General features: G+C 42.2%; 1 protein-coding gene across 1 annotated transcript in view; it reads right to left on the reverse strand.

The window, feature by feature from the left end:
* The window catches only part of LOC147820460 (uncharacterized), a 38,563-nt gene extending 25,022 nt beyond the window's left edge, over positions 1 to 13,541 (reverse strand). Inside the window, exon 1 of the mRNA XM_087204194.1 lies at positions 13,280 to 13,541. The gene's annotated coding sequence lies outside the window, so the exon portion shown is untranslated. The remainder of the gene's footprint in view (positions 1 to 13,279) is intronic.
* Positions 13,542 to 13,729: the final 188 nt, after the last annotated feature.

The following is a 13,729-nucleotide window of genomic DNA, read 5'->3' on the forward strand; positions in this document are numbered from 1 at the left end:
TAGAAGATGCAGAAACAACCCCAAGCATATTCAGCTATCTGATTTTTGACAAAGGGGCAAAAAACATACAATGGAATGAAGACAGCCACCTTAACAAACAGTGCGCTGAGAAAACTGGCTATCCATAGGCTGAAGATTGAATCTAGATCCTTATCACCATGCACCAAAATAAAATCAAAGGGATCAATGACCTAAATATTCAAACAGAAACACTTAATCTGCTGGAACATAACATAGGTAAAACTCTTAAAGGTAGGGCTGGGGATTTAGTTCAGTGGATTTGCCCCAAGCTCAAGGACCCGAGTTCAATCCCTTCTACCAAAAAAAGAAAAAAAAAAGCAACTCTTAAAGATACAGGCATAGGCAAAGACTTCCTGAACAAAACCACAGCTGCACAAGAAATAACATCAAGAATCAACAAATGGGATTATATCAAATTTAAAAAGCTTTTTCACAGCAAAGGAAACAACTTACAGAATGGGAAAAAATTCTTGCCAACTACTTCTCAGAGGACTAATGTCTAGAACACATAAAGAACTTAAAAAAAAAATTACATCCCCTCAATAAAAGCCCAAATCAAAAATGGGCAACTAAAGTGAATAGATACTTCTCAGAAAAAGTACAAATACTACGTGAAACAATGTTCGACATCTCTAGCCACTAGAGAAATGCAAATTAAAACAACACTGAGATTCCATTTTACTCCAGAAAGAATGACCATCATCAGGAAATCAAATAATAACAAATGCTGGAGAGACTGTGTATGTATGTGGGGTTTCTGCACTGTTGGTGGGAATGTAAACTAGTACGACCACTATGGAAATCAAAGAGATTCCTCAAAGAGCTAAAAATAGAAATTCCATTCAACCCAGTTATTACCCCTGTAGGGATCTTCCAGAAGAGAAAAAAAGACGTCATACTACAGTGATACATGCAAATCCGTATTTATAGCAGCACAACTTATAGAGCTAGATCTTAGAAGTGCCCTGTACGTCCAGTAACAGATGAATGAATAAAGACAATGGTATTTACCGACAATGGAGTACTACTCTGCTGTAACAAAGGATAAGTGTTGAGCCTTGTAGAAAAATGGATGCACCTTAAGACCATAATATTCAATGATATAAATCAGGCACACAAGCATAACTATCACATGGTTTCTCTTATAGGAGATGCGAAGTATAAATAAAGAGCAAAATAAAAGATACATAGTAAGTCACAGGAAAATAGACATTTTGTAAATGAGAAGGGGACCGAGAATGGAAGGAGGAGGAGGAGGAGCAGGAGGAGAAGAGGGGGTGATAAAATGATTAAGATGTGTCGTGTCCAGAATCAACTCCCCATGATGAGTGTGATCACTGCGCACTGCAAACGTGTTCTAATTAAAATAAAAACCTTAAAGACCACTTCAGTACTTGCTTTGGACCCTGGATTCCTGTGAGAAGTGCATGGAAGCCGTTGATCCTCCTTCCCAGGAAGATCCTTGCGTATACCTGCACCAACTTTCCTCCAATGCAACAGGCCCGTCCCAGAGCCTCTAGAGAGCTGAACCACCCTCCTGCTCGGCTTAACGAGCCAAAGAGAATGCGCTTATGTGGGAAATAGGTTAGTAGCTCTCTCCATCCTAGAGTCGACGCCATGTAAAGCAGATGAGGAACTGCAAAGTACATGGATCAGCACAAGGCATAGCATTTGGAGGAGGAGGAATCTTCAAGTAAGGTCGGGAATGGAGAGTCATTTGCTCTTCCATTCAAGTAATCTGAACTGCAGAAAATAATGACCAGAAATGCTTTCGTTCTTTGAGACAGGATCTTGCTATTAGTTCAGGCTCAGAAGCCTGCAGAAAGGACCAGTGTGGCCCACGCTGAGCTCCTCTTCTCCCTTGCAGATCCCCACCTCTGCCCACCTGCACTTGTGCCCTGGGTGTCTGAAACCAAGGAGTGTAATACAGAAGTTCCAACTCTTCCCACAGCCACAGGAGCCCTGCAAAAGAGGATCACACCACACATCGGTGGCCGGGCAAAGACCCAAATCCTAAACCTCAAGTACAGTTCCTGCTGCAAGTGTACCGCTGGCACCACTGTAAAGACAGAAAATCTTAAGTCAAACCATCCCAGGTCAAGGACCTGCTGTACACGCAGCCCACAAGAGACTCACTTCACTCAAGGACACACACAGCGCAAAACTTGAAGGGATGGAAAACATACTCACTACAAAACAACAGTAGGAGTCACTACGCTTCTATCAGGTAAGACTTTAAAACAAAAACTGTAAAAAGAACATTACAGAACAGCAAAGGGGTCAGTTCAGCAAGAGGACGTAAGAACTGTAGATACTATATATGTTTATAGATGTACACGCACCACGCGTCAGAACACTATGTACACAGAACAAACATGAGTAGACCTGAAAGGACAGACTTCAGCACTGTAACAGCAGCAGAGGATTTTAACACCCTTCTTGCAGCAACACACAGAACGAACATCAAGAAGGAAGCACTGGACCTGAACTACGCAGGCCAAATGGACCGAACAGACATGCATGAGGAACATGCCACCCGACATCAACAGAATCCATATGCGTGTGTGTATAGATACACACACATACACGTTCTTCAACTGTACACAGAACATTCTTCAGCAACCATCATTCAGTAGGCCTCAAAATAAGTCTTAACAAAGGACTGAAATCATACTTAGTATCTTTTCTGAATACAATGGTATATAAGTAGCAAGCAGTAACAGGAAGTGCATCTGGAAATTCACGAATTTAACATGTTCCTGAACAACCAACCGGCCACTGAAGAAATTAAAAGGAAATTTAAAAGATCTGAAACAAATAAAATCGGAATCACAACATACGACAACCTAGGAGAAAGCTCGCACTGGTGGTTCAGTGGTAGAATTCTCGCCTCCCCAAACCTAGGACATTTAGCAAAAGCAGTTCTAGGAGGGAATGCACACTAAAAAGAAAAACCTTAAATGCCCAACTTTGCACCTCAAGAAACTAGAAAAGGAAAGACCTATGCCCAATATTAGTAGAAGGAAGGAAACCCTAAAGACCAGGGCAAAAACAAATGAAGAGGATCTAGAAAAATACAAGAAATCATTGAAACAAACACTTAGCTTTTTAAAAAGATAAAGCAAATAAATCCATCTTTAGCTAAATTTAAGACAAAATAAAATCAGACATGATTTTTAAATAAGAGACATTACAACAGCAGAGAAATACAAAGATCATAAAGCACTAACAATTGTAGTCCAACAAACTAGACAACCTAGAAGAAATCCTGGAGTCCTAAAACTATCAAGATTGTCAGGCCTGGGCTGGGGATGTAGCTCAGTGGTGCCACCGCCTGCCTTGCAAGCACAAGGTCCTGAGTTCCATCCCTGGTACCAAAAATCCCCCAGACTGTCAGGCCTGGTGACACACACCTGTAATCACAGCACTCCGGACGCTGAGGCAGGAGGACTGCTGCAAGTTCAAGGCCCACCTGGACTACATACTGAAACCCTGTCTCAAAAAACAAAAACAAAAACCAAAAAAACCAAAACCTATCAAGATTGACTTAGGAGTAGGAAATCTGAACAGACCAATAAAAATACTGATTAAATCACTCATAAGAGGTCTCCCACCAAAGCAAAGTCTATGACCTACCTGATGCCTTCACAGGTGAACTCTGCCAAATATTTAGATCCAACGCCACCTCCTCAAGCCCTTCCAGAAAGTGGAAGAGGCAATACTTCCAAACTCACACTAACTCGATGCCAAAACCAGACGAGAACATGACAAAAAAGAACACTGGCTAACATCCCAGATAAACAGATATAAAAATCCTCAACAAAATACTAGCAAACCAAATTCAGCACCATATTAAAACCGTATCAAAACCATCAACCATGATCAAGTAAGACACAAGGATGCAAGGATGGTTCAAAATATACACATCAACGAACACGACACGGTAACACAATGAAGAACAAAAACTAGATGTTCATTGCAACGGATGCAGAACAAGCGCTGCACAGAATTCAATGTTCCCTCATGATGAAACCCACGAAGAAATCAGGCATAGAGGGAATGTGCCCGAACACAGCAAAGGCCATACATGACAAAATCACAGCTAACATCACACTTAATGGGTAAAAACTGACATTTCTTTTGATAAGAACTGGAGCAAGACAAGGTTGCCCACTTCTCACTTCTACTCAACATGTACTGAAAGGCCTAGCCAGAGGAATTATGCAAGAGAAAGAAATAAAGGGCATCTAAACTGAAAAGGAAATTAAACCGCCCTTGTTTGCAGACAACACGGTTTTATATACAGAAAATCCCAAACTCCACCAAAAAACTATCAGAACTAATACATTTAATAAAGTTTCAGGATAAAATCAACATACAAAAAGTATGTTTCAGTGAAGTTTTTTCTATATAATAACAGCAAGCTTTTTGAAAGGAAAGGAAAAAACCCATTTATAATGGCTACAATAAAATAGGAATAAACCAAGAAGTGAAAGATCTCTACACTTAAAAGTATAAAACATTGATGAAAGAAATTGAAGACATGAAGAAATGCAAAGATACCCTATGTTCATAGACTATAAGCAACGGGATAGCTAAAACGTTTCCACTATGCAAAGTGATCTAAATAGTCAGTGTAATCCTCATCAAAGCCAACAATATTCCTGTTCACAGAAAGAAAAAAAAAATGATTCTAAAATTTATATGGAAACTCCAGAAAATCCTAAGTAGTCAAAGCAGTCCTGAGTAGAAAGGACAGAAAAGGTATCACACTACCTAACTTCTGATTATACTACAAAGTCACAGTTACCAAGAGTGCATGGTACTGGCATAAAAACAGACACGAACAAATGGAACACAACAGAAAGCCTAGAAACAAACCAAACCTCTACAGCCCGCCAATTTTCAACCAAGGTGCCAAGAACACACAATGGAGAAAGGACAATCACGTCAATAAATGAACTGGAAAACTCGATATCTACATGCAGAAGAATGAAATTAGATCCTTACTCTCATCATCTAAAAAACAAACAACAACTCAAACAGATTAAAGACTTGAATGTAAAACCCAAAACTGTGAAACCACTGGAAGAAAATATAGGAGGGAAGCGCTGACGCATTGCTCTGGGTAATGATTCCTTTTTTGCTGTTGTTGTTGCTATTTCTATATCATCTCAAAAGCACAGAAACAAAAGCAAAAATAAACAAATGGGACTCTATCAAATTTAAAAGCTGCTGGATAGTGAAGGAAACAACAGAAAGGAAAAAAACAATCTACAGAATGAATATGGAGAAAATGGAAACCCTGGACCTGGTTAGTGGGAATGCATAGTAACACAACTGTTGTGGCAAACTGCAGGGAGGTTCCTTACACATCACAAAATAGAACGTCCATGTGACCCAGCATTCCTACTAGTAGGTACGTATCCAAAAGATAAAAAGCCAGTATGGGACGAGACACCTGCACACCCTTGTCGACTGCAGCACTATTCACAACAGTCAAGGTATGGACTCAGCCTGAGTCTCTTGATGGACAAATGGATAAAGAAAATACAGTATACACACAAAGTAGGGTACTATTCAGCCATAAAGAGAATGAAACCCTGTCATCTCTGAGACCATACACGGACCTGGAGATCATTCCGTTAAGGAAAATAAGCCAGGGACAGAAGGACAATCACCGCATGAACTCACTCCTAGGTGGAATCTAAAAAAGTGGATCTTTCAAGTTGAGACTGCAATAGTGGCTACTGGGAAAGTTGGGGAAATATTGGTCAGAGGATACACAATTACATTTATACAAGAGTAAGTTCAAGAGATCTACTGTACAGCAAGGGGGGCTATAGTTGATGATATATTGTTATTGCTAAGAAGTACGAAGGGGGGATACTGTGCTCTCATCACAAAAAATAACTGCGACGTAATGCACTTAACTAGCTCTATTTAACCACTCCATAATTCAACACATTACATTTTCATACTTCGATAGGTTATGAACCCAAAAGGCAGCTACACCTGGAAGACGTCGCTGAGAAGTAGTCATTTCTTAAGGGTTCTAAGTACTACCAATAAAGCTACCTGCCATAAGCAATGGATAAGCATCAACCCAGGAATTAAATGAAAACAAAGAAATAAGAAGACTAGCACGATGCAACCCCAGACTTCCAGCTCACCAAAGGCAAACCCAGGGAGCAGTGAGCGAAACAATAAAAAAGCCACCCACGGCGGAAGTAACAAAGGAGATGAATGAGGCTCTAGAAAAACATCAAATCAGAAATTATCTTTCAGATATCTAGAGATGGTAACTATTATAAAAAGATATGGTTGGTGACTCTAGAGCAGATACAGATTAACAAAAAAATAGAGAAGCTTAAGAAAATGATGGAAACCATGAACCCCCAACATAGGAAAGAAATGGAATCCATGAAACAGATTCAAACAGATGTCCAGGAGATTAAAAATTTCACTGAATGTACATGCAGCACAGTGCGCCCATGTGAGGTCAGAATATCAAATGTAGAAGACAAGACTGCAGTTCAGCAATCATGAAAATAAAGATTTCTTGAAAATAGCAAAGGACCATGAAAAATCAACCCAACAGCTGCTAGGTGATGCAAAGGAGAATAACATAAGCTTGATCAGTCAATGAAAAAACAGTAGACAGCACAAACAACATAAAAAAACCTGTTAACAGAAGTAATGGCAGAAAACTTCCTAAGCATGGAAAAATAATTTGACGTATATAACTGAGGCATATAGAACTCCAATTAGTCATGATAAAAAAAAGTACACTAAGGTATATCATAGTCATGATTCCAGAAATTCAACACAAGAACTGAATATTAAAAACTGTTAGAGAGAAGAAACAAATCACCTATAAAGGAAAGCCCATCAGAATCATAGCAAACTTCTCAACATAAAACCTCAAGTCAAAGAGATCTTAAAGTAATTCAAGCCCTGAAAGAAAACAACCTCCAATGAAGATTGATGTACCCTGCAAAACTATCTTTCAAAATTGATGGAGAAATAAGATACTTCCATGGCAAAGAACACCTGAAGAAATTCATGACCACCAAACAAGCACTTCAAAATGATCTGAAGGACCTTCCAAAATATTCCCATGGACATACTAAAGAGAGATAATCAAAAGAAACAGCATGGCACAATGGATCAAGAAGATCCAGGGCCGGGGATTTAGCTCAGGGGCACCATGCCTCCCTCACAAGTGCTAGGTCCAGAGTTCCATCCCTGGTACAAAAAAGAGAAGATCCAACAATAGGCTGCATAGAAGAAACAGAATTAAAAAACAAGTTCTTAAAGTGAAAGGATGGAAAGTAATACTCCATGTGACAGGAACCTGGAAAAAAAAAAAACAACAGGGGTAGCTAGTCTATTTGCAGACAAAGTGGATTTTAAGGCAAGAGTTATTAAGAGAGACAAAGAAGGTCATTACATCTTTGGAAAGGGACAATTCAATAGAAAGAGATAAGGATCGCAAATACATATGCATCAAATACCAGCACACCCAACTATATAAAACAAATATTAATGGACATAAAAAATCAAATAAGCACTAACACAACTGTAATGGAGGACCTCAATACTCCACTGTCACAAATAGATCAACTAGACACACACACACACACACACACACACACACAAATCACAAATAAATATCAGAACTAAAGCAAACTTTTGAACAAATGGACTTAGTAGATGTCTACAGAGTGTTCCACCCCACAACATCAGAATACACATTTTCAGCTGTACATGGGACATTCTCCAAACTAGACCACATACTAGCTCACAGAACATGCTTAAGTAAATCCAAAAAAACTGAAATTATCCCATGCATATTATCAGACCACAGTGAAATAAAATTAGAAATCATTGGCAAAAGAAACTACAAGAACTTCATAAACACATGGAACAACCAATGAGTCACAGATGAAATTAAAGAAGAAATCACACGGTTTCTACAATTAAACAATAATGCCAATACAACATACTGGAACTTATGAGATGAAATGAAGACAGTCTTAGGAGGGAAATTTATAGCAGTAATTCCCACATCAGCTAAATATTAAGAGCTCAAAAAAATACAACCTAATGTTGAACCTCAAGCTTCTAGAAAAAGGGCAAGTCAAGCCCAAAGTTCCTATAAGGGAGGAAATTATAAATATAAGAGCAGAAATTAATGCAGTGGAGACCAAGAAAACAATTCAAAGAATCAATGATAGAAGATTTGCTTCTTTGAAAGACTGATAAAATTGGCAACCCCCAGCCGATCTCATAAAAAGAAAACCCTCAAATTCACACAATTAGGGGTGAAAAGATCCACAGAAATCCAGAAGATCATCATCAATACCTACTTCAAAAACCTGTGTTGTAATAAAATGGAAAACATAGAATGGAGAGATTCCTAGATACACATGAATTACCAAAGCTGAATCAAGAAGATGTAACAATTCTAAATAAACCAGTATCAATGAAATTGAAGAGATAATTTAAAAACCCTACCAACAAAGAAAAGCCCAGGCCTTGCTCTGTAAAATGCACTGCTGAATTCCACAAGAAATTTAGTGAAGACCTAGTGCCACTACTTCTGAAACTCTTGAATGAAACTAAAAGGGAAGCTGTATTCCCAAATTCATTCCTGGAAGCAAGCATGACCCTGATACTAAAACCAAAGAAGGATCCGACGAAAAAAAGAACTGCAGGCCACTCTGCCTAATGAACGGAAACCAAGAAATCCTCAATGAGATACTGGCCAACAGAATGCAGCAAGCAAATCATCAAGAAGATCATACACCATGACCAAGTAGGATTCATCCTAGTGATGCAGGGGTGCTTCAACATACGCAAATCAGTAAATGTAATACACCATATTAACAGAGGCAAGGTCAAAAACTATATGATCCGCTCAATAGATGCAGAAAAAGCGTTTGACCAGGTCCAACACCCGTTCATGATAAAAACCCTACAGAAAATGGGTAGAGTTGGTCTTTATCTCAATCTGATAAAAGCCATCTACAACAAACCAACAGTCAACATCATACTAAATGGACAAAACCTGAAAACTTTCACACTAAAATCAGGAACAAGACAAGGATGTCCACTGCCACCACTCTGGTTCAATATAATTCCGCAAACACTAGCCACAACCATCAGACAAGAGAAAGAAACAAAGGATAGGAAAGGAAGAAGTTAGATTATCATTATTTGCAGATGACATGATGCTCTACATAGAAGAGCCCCGAAACCACCAAAAGACTTAGATTTAATAACCAAATTCAGTCACATAGCTGGATACCAAGTCAACACTCAAAAGTCACTAGCACTCCTGTACACAAATAACTAACTTACTGAGGGAGAAATTAGGGAAACAGCAGTTTTCACAATAGCATCCAAAACCCTGAAATACCTAGGAATTAATCTAACGGAGGAAATAAAAGACCTTTACATTGAAAACTATAGTACTCTGTAGGAGATCAAGGAGGATATCCGAAAATGGAACGATATCCCTTGTTCTTGGGTAGGAAGAACCAATATAGTGAAAATGGCTATTCTTCCAAAATTGTTATACAGATTTAATGCAATCTCGATCAAAATACCACTAGCATATCTCACAGAATTACAGAAAACATTCTTAAAATTCATTTGGAACCAGAAGAGATCTAGAACAGCAAAAGCAAAAGCAATAGCAAAAGGCAAAGCAGGAGGTATCATAATCCCTGACCTGCAATTATAATACATAGCTACTGTGCATGATACTGGCAAAAACAAAAAACCCCCAGGGATCATCGGAACAGATTAGAAGATGTAGAAACAACTCCAAACATAACTCAGCCACCTTATCTTTGACAAAGGAGCCAAATACCTCCACTGGAAGAAAAATACCATCTTTAATACACGGTGCTGAAAAAAACTGGCTTTCCACATGCTGAAGATTAAAACTAGACTCGTATCTTTCACCATGCAGTAAACTAAAACCAAAATGAACCAAAGGTCTAAGTATTAAAACAGAAACATTAAATCTGGTGGAACAAAGAATAGGTAGAACTCTTGAAAAAATTGGGGAAACCCTTTTTTTTTTTTTTTTGGTACCGGGCACTGAACTCCGACCCTGCACTTTCGAGACAGGCAGCAGAACTATTGAGGTAAATCCCCGGCCCTGGGGAAAAATTTTTGAACAAAACCCCAATCACACAGGAAATATCACAAAGAATCAACAACTGGAATCTCATCTTATTAAAAAGCTTTTGCACAGCAAAAGAAACCACCAAAAGAATGAAGAGACAAACTTTCTGTGGGAAAAAAATTTTGCCAGCTGTTCCTCAGACAAGGGACTAATACCTAGAAAAACAAAAAAAAAATCAGACCTTCCAAATTGAGACTCAACCCAAAAATGGGCATCTTAAATAAACTGACATTTCCCAGATGAAGGAGCAGAAACAGCAAGTAAATACATGAAAAAATGTTCAACACCACTGGTCATTTGAGAGATGCAAATTAAAACAATGCTGAGAGTCCATCTCACTCCAGAAAGAATGGCTGCTGTCAACGAATCAATCAATAATAACAAATGCTGGAGGGGTTTGGGGAAAAGGAACCCTGCTCCATTGTTGCTGGGGGTGTAGACTGGTGCAACCACTGTGGAAATCAGTGTGGAGATTTCGCAAAAAGCTAAAGCTAGAGGTTCCATTTGACCCAGCTTTCCCCTTCTCGGTGTCTTCCCGAAAGAGTTAAAAGCATCATACCACAGCGAAATATGCGCGCTCATGTTTATAGCGGCACAGTTTGCTAAATACTGGAAACAGCCCAAATCCCCATCAACTGACAAATGGGTAAAGAAGATTTTTTTTAAAGAGTATAATAGATAGGCTGGAGATGATTATGTAATAAGACAATACAATAATGGCGATAAGCTTGAGACCACGCTCTTAAGCGAAATAAATCAGACACACACGTTTAAATATCACGTTGTTTCTCTGGTGTGAGAAACCAAAAGTGCAAGTAAGGACCAGAATATGTAACAGATATTGGGAAATGGTAAGTGAATGTTCAAATAAGAAAGGAAACAGGGGGGTGGGGAGGTGAGGAAAGAAGGGACAAGAAAACAAAGAGAACAGAAGAAAAAACTGAAACAAAGCTCTTGTAAAGAAGGAGCGGAAGAGGGACTGAAGGCAGGGGAGGGGAATGGAAAAACTAGAGTATGTCCCTTTCCCTGGAAACTCAAGTACTAGAGATTTCCAGGTTGTCATCCTGCAGTGTCCATTTATAGCTTCATACCATTGTTACCCTACAATAAGACCGCCTGGATCGAAACAACACAACTCTACGTCTCTAGAAACAAAAACAGGCCTCCGAGAGAGGCATTTTCGCTGAGTTTCAATACAATAACTTATCCTCATTAAGCATCTGCTATGAGAACTGCAAGGAATCCTTTATGTGTTTTCTCCTGTAAGCATCACACCTCTAGGAGGACAGCACTGATCCCAAGGTCACAGATGAGAAAACTGAGCTCATGTCAATAACTAGCTGCCTGACTCCAAAAGCAGGCTCTCAGTCAAAATACAAAAGTTCCTAAAGTCAACTTTTAATCTTAATAGTGTTGACTACAAGCAGCAGAAAACTTCGCCTGAAAGACACTGACCATTACATACTTACTATGCATACTTACATTCACTACCTCAATTACAGTTTTCATTACCTTTTAACCACAGCTAACTAAAATAAAACTCGGAATCAAAAGTTCAATTGTACAGCGCTATCATTTCCTTGCAACGTACTTACTTCTTCCGAGCAAATGTTCCTTCGGGGCACGAATATTCTATCTCTAGCTCTCCGGATGGCTGGCACTCAATAAACATGCTGAATGAACACGAACTTAGTATGAAATGATACTTACAATTTCTGCCAGGAAAATACAGAATAGAAAAACCTCAAGATACAGGGTAAACAGACAAAAACACCACATTTATGCACCAATGTGGAAGTGTGTCTTTAGGTTCATTTTAACACATCCAGGATACAACTTATGTATAAGGTGCTACTCTCATCCAAACACTCATGGAACTGATTCTGTGCCTATCATCACAAAAACAAACCTAAGTGTGAACACGCAAGACTAAACTGCGGAAAAGCGATCTAACGTAAAAGTGAAATCCCTGCCACCTCATACTCTGTACCTCCCTGCTGCTCCAGGCGGCGGGGAAGACCTCCAGCGCCCCGGCCTGCACTCCTGGGCCTTCCCCATAGAAAACTTCGCTTCGTGCATGGGAAATCTGGGGAATGAGGGAGATTTTGTCTTTTACATCCCCAGATGACCTAAGACAAGATCTCGAGTCCAGCAGGGCACCGCTAACCTGTAGAATGCCAGACAGAAAAGTAACATTTTCAGCGCCAGCTAAGTAAGGCGCACGGACCACATGCAATGTTAGAGGCAACAACCTTCCGCTGCTCCGGGGAACTTCTGCAATCACTTGCTTTTCAAAGGCAACCCCAAAGAAAGTTGCTAGAGGGCGTGGTGCTGCTGTTGTCAACAAGGCGCTACTGCAGGCCCACAGCAGCAACACACAAGGCGCTGACACCTCCCAGGATCACTGGGGTGAGGGGCTCTAGGGTGACAGACGCCTCCCCAAGTCCCTAGTCCTACCCTAAAGTGCGTCCAGAGGGCAACCACAAGTTCCGAATCTCTCAGAAACGTGTATTTGTAAATAGACGCAAACCACAAGACTGTTTCGTCCCAAAGGGCGGAAAGTCTTCCGCACGCCCGCACTCCCAAGTCTACTCCGAGACGTCCAGAAGTTGCACCGAGCCAGAGAAAACGTGCGGAAGATTCAGACTGCTAACTCCCAAACTCCGAGTCGGAGCTGGCAAAGCCACGGCCCACAACGCGGGGTCGGGATCGCGCCTTCCCGAAGACGCGCGAGGCTGCGGCGGCGGGCAGCGGTGTTACCTTCGAGCTCCCGGCCCGGCCGCTGCTCCCCACTTACAGCACGCGGTCCCGGCCAGACCAACCCGGCGCTAATTCGCATCGCCAGGCGGGCGGCGAGCGCGGGGTCGGCTGCGCGGGCCCCACCCTCCCCGAGGCGAGCCCCGCCGGGCGGAGGGGACAGGCAGGCGCCCAGGGGCGCGGCGGAGGCGGCGGCGGCGGCGGCGGCGGCGGCGGCGCTCAGCCCGCGGGTCGCGCGTGGGGCGCCCACCCGGGCGGCCGGGCGCGCGGGGGAGGGGCGGGGAAGGGAGTACTTCGTACAGCTCCTCGGAGGCCCTGGCGGCGGCGGGCGCGGCGGCTTGGTTTCAGTTGGTCCTGCGTGGCTTGCGCTTCCTGCTCGGGCCGGGCGCGGGCGCGGTGCACCCGGGCGCCCCTCGCACTCCGCGGCGACTCGGCCGGCACGGCGGGGTTGGGCGCAGGAGCAGCTGCTCCCCCTCCGGCCGAGTGCAGAATGCTTCCCACGTGCGACCCGGAAACCTGCCCCGGCGACTGAGCACGTCCAGTGCGGCCGCCCTCGCGGGCGGGGCGGGGCCGCAGGAAGGGAAGGGGCCGGCCGGTGGGCGGGGCCGGGCGCGGCAGGGGCGGGGAAGTGTGGGAGGGGAGGGGCTCCGCCCCCCCAAGTCCCTCCGCCCGCCGGGGTCGGTTTAGTCGTGGCACCGCCCACCGGGCTGCCGGGGCCCTGCGCTCGAGGCCAGGGAGGGCGGGTCCCGG

Source organism: Heterocephalus glaber, unplaced genomic scaffold (genome assembly GCF_053883595.1).
Source record: "Heterocephalus glaber isolate CG9 unplaced genomic scaffold, H.glaber_assembly_v1.0 deba00001897, whole genome shotgun sequence".
In the NCBI taxonomy this organism is placed as follows: Eukaryota; Metazoa; Chordata; class Mammalia; order Rodentia; family Bathyergidae; genus Heterocephalus; species Heterocephalus glaber.